The following is a 9,397-nucleotide window of genomic DNA, read 5'->3' as shown; positions in this document are numbered from 1 at the left end:
AACGACGACGACGACGACTACGACGAGTGCGACAACTCCGATTCGTATAATGACACATAATAAGATATCATAGTCTTTTCTGTGTACTACGAGAGGGAGGCGTTCGCGCTCACGCGCGTGCGGTACGACGTCGTGTTTGTGCGTGTGTCGTGTTCTCGTGCTGTTTGTGTCTCGTCAGAAAGAGAACAATAAAAAGAATAAAAAGATCATTAGCAGTCGTCGGAACCGTCATATGTTCGCACAGTCGACAACAACAAAACTACGATACACATAATTCAAACTGAACAAACACACGCACACACACTACGAACACACAACGACACTTCCGTGGCGTATATGTGCGAGTCTGTGCGCGATGGATGCAATTCTTTCTGTGTTCGCGTGCGTTATGAGGTGTCATACCGTGATGGAACAGTGTGGTGTATTATTTTATACAGCCGGCCCTCAGACAGGAGTGGTCCTGGATATTTCTCCACGGACCGCAATGTGCGTTCGAAATGTCGATGTTCAAATGTGTCCTGCAGTTCACACTATGACGCGCAGTTAACTGCGTTCTTCATCGACCCGCGAGCCAAGTGATCCACCGTTCAGGGTAGTGATTTTTATAAATATATCATGTGTACGGCGACGCTCACCATTTAAATTTTTATATATATATTGTATAGACATATTTTTATGATAACTCACTTTTTTCCGTGTTTAATTTTATTGTTTCGCGTCTTCATTATTTAATATGTTTTATTTATTTTATATTATTCGGCTAAGACTCCATAGTTTATAAGTTTATATGAAAAAAATATTAATTATCAGTATCATTCGTCCCACGCGGGGACTGGAAGGCCATTGTATCCAGTAGCAAAGCCTCTGGATACATTTCATTTAGTTTTATTTATCTTAAAATATATCTGCTTTACTTTTACACTTCATTATATACTAGTTATATACGTCTATATGGTTGCCATTGAGTGCTCACGACCGACGATCAAAGTCCACATTCAGTGTCATCTGTTAAAAAAAAATTACCTACCTGCCTATCTGTTATCGATGGAATATTGATTTTTCAAACGAGGATTTTGAATATAATAGTCATATTTTACTTAAAATATACTTATTTACTAACAATATTTTATAAAAGAATCTAATTATGATTTCGACGGTCGGTGGATGCAATGAAACCAAAATTTAAATGACTTAATTTAATTTTAAATCTAAATTGCAATTAATTGGTTCGACTATATTGTACGAAGGGTGAACAAATAGTGACACAATATTCTAAAATATTCGAAAAAGAAATATAAAACTAAAAAGTCTGTTCACACGGAACTGCCGAGTCAGACCCGTGTAGAATGAACAAGTTTACTTAGAAGCTTAGCGCGGCCTGCGATTACACCGTAATTCTTTTAATATCTAATTTAACTATCGCTATGACACCGTCACGTAACACCTCCCTCCTGAAGATCAGCGAGTATGGACAACGTTAGTTGTGAATTGAGCTGGGGGTTGATTGAGATCGACCCTTCTGGTTGGTGTTGGGATGGTGTAAACTGCTTGCAATTCCATCTGGTTGTCTTCAGGGTTGTCTCCGGAATGTAATGTCCGCTTGTAGAAATACTTGCGATATAATAGAGCGGTGGCTAGTGTGCCTACACTCATCAGTACCACGTAGAGAGGGATAGTGGTGTGATACAGTGTATAATTTCGGTTCTGGTCTAGGGTCAGCAAAGGTTGTAAGCCGACCTTGGTGTTTATTTCATGAAGACGCTTCAGATCGATAGAGTTCAGTTTAACTTTAGATGCTGAGGCTGGAGTGACGTTGTAGCTGGGCAGGTCCATTATTCTCTTCTTCAATGATACGGTGATAGGGTTGCACGACGAACCACGTTGCTGAGTTAAGATGAGATGCTGGATACAATCATTGGATTCCTGGCTTTGAAGATGGCGATTATCCTCGCAAAGATACCACTTACTGGACTTAGGGCATTCTGCCTCTATGTACATGAAATCTTTCTCATACAAGGTTAGGTAAGGGAACGGTGGAATAAGGATTTCTTGATTAAGGTTAGGTATAATAGATAGTTTATACATATCATAAGTATAGGGTTTTCCATTAAGGGCGCTTGATCTTTGAAATGCAAAAAAAAATACATGTAGGAAAGATATTTGCGAAATTTTTTTTTTATTCGGAAGATCTATCGACCCCATTATGTATGGAATATGACATCATACAAATGACCGCCACGGCTTCGGTTGGTGGCGCGCACACGAAAGGTCCAATTTTCGATGACTCTGGTGCACAAATCGGGCTGTATTTGATCGATGGCGTGGCGTATGTTGACTTTGAGGGCATCGGTGGTTTGCGGCTTGTTGGCATAGACCTGCGACTTAAGAAAACCCCACAAGAAAAAGTCCAGCGGGGTCAAATCGCACGATCTCGGTGGCCAGTTCACGTCGCCTCCGCGCGAGATGACCATGTCCAGAAATTGCTCGTGCAGAACTTCCATCGTAGCGTGTGCTGTGTGGCACGTAGCGCCGTCCTGTTGAAACCACATGTTGTCCAGATCCATATTCTCGATTTCAGGCCAAAAGAAGTTGGTTATCATCGACCGGTATCGCTCACCATTGACGGTGACGGCCACACCATTATCGTTTTCGAAAAAATACGGACCAATCACGCCTCCGGCCCAAAATCCGCACCAAACAGTCACTTTCTGCGGGTGCATTGCCACTTGGTGAACCTCGTGTGGATTGGTCTCGTCCCAAATACGGCAATTTTGCTTGTTGACATAGCCATTCATCCAAAAATGCGCCTCGTCGCTGAAGATGATTTTTTTGCCAAAATCGGCGTCAACTTCCAACTGCTCTAATGCCCAGTCAGCGAACACACGGCGCTGTCTATGGTCATTAACCTTGAGCTCTTGGGTCAGCTGGATCTTGTACGGGTGCAGGCTCAAGTCACAACGCAAAATTCGCCAAGTTGTCGTCTGCGAAAGGCCGAGTTCCTGTGCGCGACGCGGAATTGACTGCCGCGGGTTTTCGAGGACACTGTCGCGCACAGCGGCGATATTCTCGGCAGATCTCGCGTTACGTTGACGCACGGGAACCGGCTGATTGTTAACTGACCCGGTTGACTCGAATTTGTCCACCAATCGACGGATAGTCGACTCGGCAGGACGATCATCGCGACCGTAAAACGGGCGAAGTGCGCGGAACGTTGCTCGAACTGAAGACCCATTTTCATAAAACAATTTTATGATTTGCACGTGCTGCTCGACACTGTAACCTGCCATGGTGGTTTGGGAGGACGGAATGAATATAACACACTGCATTTGACAGCTGTCACTCAAACAACATGGCCGCAATCAGCTGTCAAAGTTCAAGCGTCCCTATTGGAAAACCCCATATAAGGCAAAACTATGGGGATTTTATAAACTATAACTATTTTATTTCCTACGTAATAAGAACCTATCTTAATTATATCAAAGTAATCCCTAATATCTAAATCTAACACCTTCTGCCTGCCATATAGGTTACTAACATTACTTATCATTGAATTCATAGTTTCTAAATTCAAGACCGCATGATGAACGGTGGACAGTTTAATAAAACCTAGTACGTTTTGAAGTGTATATAGCTCATGGGTAACGAAATCTACATTATCAGTTATAATTAAAAGTATCTGAGCTAAATGTGCATACTTAATTAAGTCGTTATCACTCGTAATAATGCTTTCACTTATTTCATTAATAAGGGTTTGCAAATGACTCTGATTTTCTATTATATTACTTATAATTTTTGAATACTGTGAGGACCATTCTTTAGAGAGACTGACATGACTATTGAATTCAGTGACTAATTTGTTTCCACTGGCCTGAAGGGATTTTATAGCTTCATCATAATGCTGAGCGTCCGTGTAATCGAGATTTCCCGTTATACTTTTAATCACTGACCCGAGTCCATCTATGAGGCCTCTCTTTGCACGATCTGTCTCAAAAGACTTTAATTGGTTTAAAACATTATAAAGCTTATTTTCCAAGTAATTTGTGTGAGGTTGATATAATGAGTTGGTTCTATTATGTAATTGAGGGCTAAAACTATATAGCTGGTTTTTCACAGATTCGCTTGTACTGCGTATCTCATGAAGGTCTATGTGTTGTATGAAAGAATGATAGTGAGATATAATCTTAGCTAAATCTAGTTTGAATGGTAAAATTCCGGGTCCATTTCCCAAACTCTCAAATTTTATCTCTTGCGTTAGGGCTGGTATGAGGAAGAGATGAAGTACCAGGAGTTTCCTGCAACAATTGTGCACTTTTAGGTACTCTTTTTAATCTAGACTTGGAAATAAGGCCTTGTTTTCGTTTAGTGTAAATGTGAATTGGGAGATTAGCTGTCACCTCGTCACGTGTGTAACGCGGAGCCAACTTTTGACGCGAGGCAACTGGGTTTTTAATGAAAACGGGTTGGTCAGGTGAATAGGTAACTTCAGGCTCGCGATCCTTATTATGTCCTGCCATTATATTAGTCCGTTCGTTGATACCTATCTCGTGAACCGTGTTATATACTATAGTCATTTTAGCTTTATGATCAATCATGTATTCTTGTTACAAGTGTGCGGAAATGTCTATATTAAAAGGATCACGAGGATCGAAATGTCCTGTAACAAGATCTAGAGGTTTACACTTAGTAAAACTATGAATACTACTGTTATAAGCTAAAATCGCGTAAGGCATAATATTAATTACTGAATCTGATTTTAGGCTCAATTTAAGAATACGTAAATGTTCTAGTATAGTAGAATGGAATCTTTCCACAATTCCATTTTCATTCGGTGTATGTGGAGCAACCCTATGATGGTTAATTTTATGAAATTTAACAAATTCTGCCATAAGCTGAGTAGTAAATTCAGTTCCATTATCTGTAACAATAGTAATCGGTACGCCATGGTTAGTGCAGAAGTTAAGTAAACCCTGTAAGACGCTAACTGCAGTTCCATCTCTCAAATGATAAGCCTGACCAAATTTTGAAAATGCATCTACAATAGTTAAGAATTTTTCACTCTGTATAGTCAAGAGATCTAAATGTACTAATTCAAATGGCCTTGTGGCAAGTGTTAAAACTTGAAATTGCTGCCTGATAGGGTTGCGGTCATATTTTGCTTGACCACATATAATGCATTTGTTTATAAATTTTGATATATGCTCTTTCATCTTAGGCCAAATATATCTGTGAGAGAGAGAAAGGTAGCATTCATTGATGCCTCGATGATTAGTTTTCCCAATGTGGTATTTATGAATGATGTCTTGTTGCTGGAGATACTCTCTTACATTATCTACTTCCCTTTTTACTAGAAATAATCGCATAGCAGAATTTTTGAAGTTATTTTGAATAATAGGTATTATTTGGTACATAGCCAAAGCTGGATTTATGAGTAAGCCAGTGTTAATTTTTGGAAGGACATGCTCTTTTATTGCATTCACAACATCTTCTTCTAAATTTGATTGTGAAACCTGTAAGTTAATTCTAGTATAAGCATCGAAAGGTTTTGTTACACTTGGTCTACCCTTGATATCTCCAACTATATTGAAAACTATTTGTTTTGTGTACTTATTTAATGGGTAATCGGATATAGGTATTTCGAGTATGGGATTTTCAGCACTAGTATGAGCCGTAGCAGTTGATGAATTTTCATCAACATCTGGGGCTGTTAAAGTTCTAGAGTCATCTGAAGTAGATGGATTTACAATGATAGATGAAAGTTCCTCATTATTAAGTTCAATACGGGAGAGGGCATCTGCATTGGTATTATATTTTCCTTGTTTGTATGTAACTGAAAAATCGTATTCGCTAAGTTTGAGACGCCACCTGGTTAATCGAGAATTGGGTTCTTTCAAGTTCATAACCCACTGTAAAGGCCTATGATCAGTAATGATTTTAAACTTCCGCCCAAATAAATATGGTCTAAAATACTTTGTAGCCCAAACTATAGCTTAAAGCTCCTTTTCAATAGTACTATAGTTAGTCTCATTGTCATTAAGTGTACGGGATGCATATGCTATGGGTTTATCTGATCCTATGTTACCCTGAGATAGAACGGCACCTATGGCTACGTTAGACGCATCTGTTGTCAGTATAAAGTCTTTACTAAAATCAGGATATTGTAGGATCGGATCATTTGTTAGAAGAGTTTTACAGTGTTCGAAACAATTTTTGTAATTTTGATCTAATGTTATTTTGTTTCCCTTTTTAAGACAATTAGTTAGAGGTTTAGTCACACGTGCAAAGTTAGGTATGAATTTTCTGTAATAGCCTAGTAATCCGAGAAAACGTTTGATTTCAGTTGTAGTTTTAGGAAGGGGATAATTTTGAATAGCCTGGATTTTGTTAGGATTTGGTTTTACACCATCTCTACCTATTATATGACCTAAAAATTCAGTTTCCAATTTCAAAAACTCAGATTTATCCATCTGGATTTTGAAATTAGACTCTCTCAATTTTTTAAATACCTTCTCAAGGTTAATTACGTGCTCTTGCAATGATGTACTAAAGACTATTATGTCATCTAGGTAAACGAGGCAAACCTGATTTTGAAGATCTTTAAGGACATTGTCCATCACACGTTGGAATGTGGATGGAGAGTTTTTTAAACCCATTGGCATTCTCAAAAATTCGTAATGACCATTCTCAACATTGAATGCGGTTTTCTCAACATCCGCGGGGTCCATCTCTACTTGATAGAAACCACTAGCTAAATCCAGGGTTGTGAAGTATTGACATTTTCCAAGTTTATCTAATACATCTGTTATATTCGGAATTGGGTACTTATCATCAACTGTTTTCTCGTTTACCTTTCGAAAATCAACGACGAGACGCCATTTGATTTTATTGGATGCATCAGCCTTTTTCGGTACTATCCATATAGGAGAGCTCCAAGCAGACTCCGATGGTCGGATGATATTCTGCTCGAGCATCTTTTTGATTTGATCTCTAACTTCCTGTCTATGAACATGCGGATATCTATAGCTTTTAGTATGTACGGGGATTTCATCAGTAGTTTTTATTTTGTTTTATTTTGTTGGTGAAGGTTAAAGGTTCACCCTCAAGATAAAACACGTTCGCGTAGCTGGCACAAAGATTAATCAGGTTAGCGCGTTCTTCTGCGTTCATATGATCTGGTCGGAGACGAGATAAAACTTTTTTTATGCGGTCTGATAAAATCTCAGTATTAGTACATTCAAAATTAAAAAGCGAAGCTTCTACAGGTCGGTCCATGAAAAATACGATATCATTAGATGAAGGGTTAGTTATCTCTACCCAAGCGCGGTTATTAACTACTTTGGTTAGACATTCAGGAATTATACAATTACATATACATTGATTTTCCACTATTACATCACCATCCTGCGTATTAATAGGTAATCTAACTAGTTTAGAAGAATTGGCGAGGACAATCTCTTCATAAAGATTAACGATTTTAGAGTCATACATGTGTATAGGAATATGTGTACTGCGGGTTTTTAGAATTCTGTTTTTAAGATCAATATTACAATCAAACGCACTCAATAAATCTAAACCTATAAGTCCGTCGAAGTAATTATGGAATTTATATATGAATAGTGTCATGTCGCCTTGCTCTTTAAATTCAGGGAAATATGGTAAAGTAATGGAATAATTATTTGTACTAGTGGCGGGCACATTAGTGACCTCAAATGGTTCATAATTAAGGGGTATATGATTAAAGTATTTTTCAACGGATTCCGGACTAATAAATGACTGGTTTGCGCCTGTGTCTATTAACAATTTAAGTGGAGGTTCTGAAATTTGAATATAACCTAATTGCCTCTGTATGTGGAAATTGAGCTCTATTTTGGCTTTTCTGGTTTTAAGGCATCCTGAAAATTTTCATCTTTACTATCCTTACAGGTGGAAATGGGTTCATCTACGTTATATACTGCAGAGGGTTCTTCGGAGGTATAATATGGCTCATAATGTTCATTATATTGATCATAATTATAGTAATACTGATCATAATCGGGATAATATTCATACTCATTATAGTTATAATCATCGTCAAATTCATTGAAATTTAACTCACGGGTTTTGAAATAATTACTAGGAGGTGGATTGCCAAATTTACGCCAATCATGGCCTGTAGGGGGTAAATCCCTAGGTATAAAGTGACTCACACCACTCATCGGGCGTGGTTTAAATGGTTGTTGGGGTTGCTGAGGACTATTAGGCAATCTAAAAAGATTACTTTGCGGATTATAATTCTGAGGCAGAGCGCGCATTACTTGTTGAGTTCGAGAGGGGCCACGGGGTGGTTGCATCTGTTGTGGTTGGCTCGGACGCCATCCTTGGTTATTTGGTGATGCGAATGACCTTGATGGACCAGGCATGTTCTGGTGCCTGAAGGGCATACTAAATGGTACGAAATTGTTAGGCGGTAAATGGATTGCATTAGATTTCAAATGAGTTTGATGAAGATCTTTCCTAGAAACACCTTCATTTCTTTGTTGTAAATACAGAGTATTAAGTTCGTCTTGAACAAATTGAAGAGCCTTTTCAATAGACTCCGGTCGCATACAGCGGATCCTACAACCTAAGGGGTCTTTTAAACCTCGCAAGTATGCTTGAAGAGTAAGCTTTTTATATAAATCTCGTTTAGCTTCTATGGTAGTTGGGACAGATTCATGTAAAGAGATATATGTCATAATGATACTATATAAATTCTGGCACCTCTCATAAAATTCCTGAGGTGTGCTATTACCCTGTGTTTGTAATGAAAGATCACTATAAAGAGCGGTCTCGTCACGGTGATCTGCGAAATTGTTCACTAAGGCACTCCTGATACCTAGCCAGTTTTCTGGAATTCCATTGGAATTAATTAGCCTAGCCGCGGGTCCAGAAATTTTATTTAAGATTCCGTTTATTAAAGCCAAATTAGGCAACTCGTTTCCAGGACCCGGTTGGAAATATTGCAATACTAATTGATCGCATAAATTAATGAAACGGGTTAAAACATGAGTGTTCCCGTCGAAATCGGGTAGCAACCTTAGTGATTTGTAGATATTGTCAATGTCAGCCATTTTTACGTTTAAATCTCTATTTTCGTCTATTATATTAAACTTATTATTTTTATCTAACCTATTCTTTAATCTAGAGTTGCGATATTCGAGTGGATGAAAAATCTTGGTTGCTTAAAATGACACACACAATTTAAAATAATACACAATTAAAATTCAAAAAGTAAGTTTAAACAATCGAAAGAAACGAACATAAAATATAATAAAAATCACACTAATTTATTTGAAAGTCAGGTGAAAATGTAAGTTTATTCAAAACTATATTCTTTATGAAATAAATCGATTTTATTAAATAAAGATTAGAAAAAAAATAA

At 38.0% G+C, this 9,397-nt stretch overlaps 1 non-coding gene across 1 annotated transcript; it reads right to left on the bottom strand.

The window, feature by feature from the left end:
* Positions 1-438: 438 nt before the first annotated feature.
* Positions 439-595, bottom strand: LOC133319851 (5.8S ribosomal RNA). Its single transcript, XR_009753338.1, has one exon. It is a non-coding gene; the product is annotated as a 5.8S ribosomal RNA (ribosomal RNA).
* Positions 596-9,397: the final 8,802 nt, after the last annotated feature.

Source organism: Danaus plexippus, chromosome 30, assembly GCF_018135715.1.
Source record: "Danaus plexippus chromosome 30, MEX_DaPlex, whole genome shotgun sequence".
In the NCBI taxonomy this organism is placed as follows: domain Eukaryota; kingdom Metazoa; phylum Arthropoda; class Insecta; order Lepidoptera; family Nymphalidae; genus Danaus; species Danaus plexippus.
The sequence above is the reverse complement of the archived record's forward strand: the minus strand, read 5'-3'. Positions and strand labels throughout refer to the sequence as shown.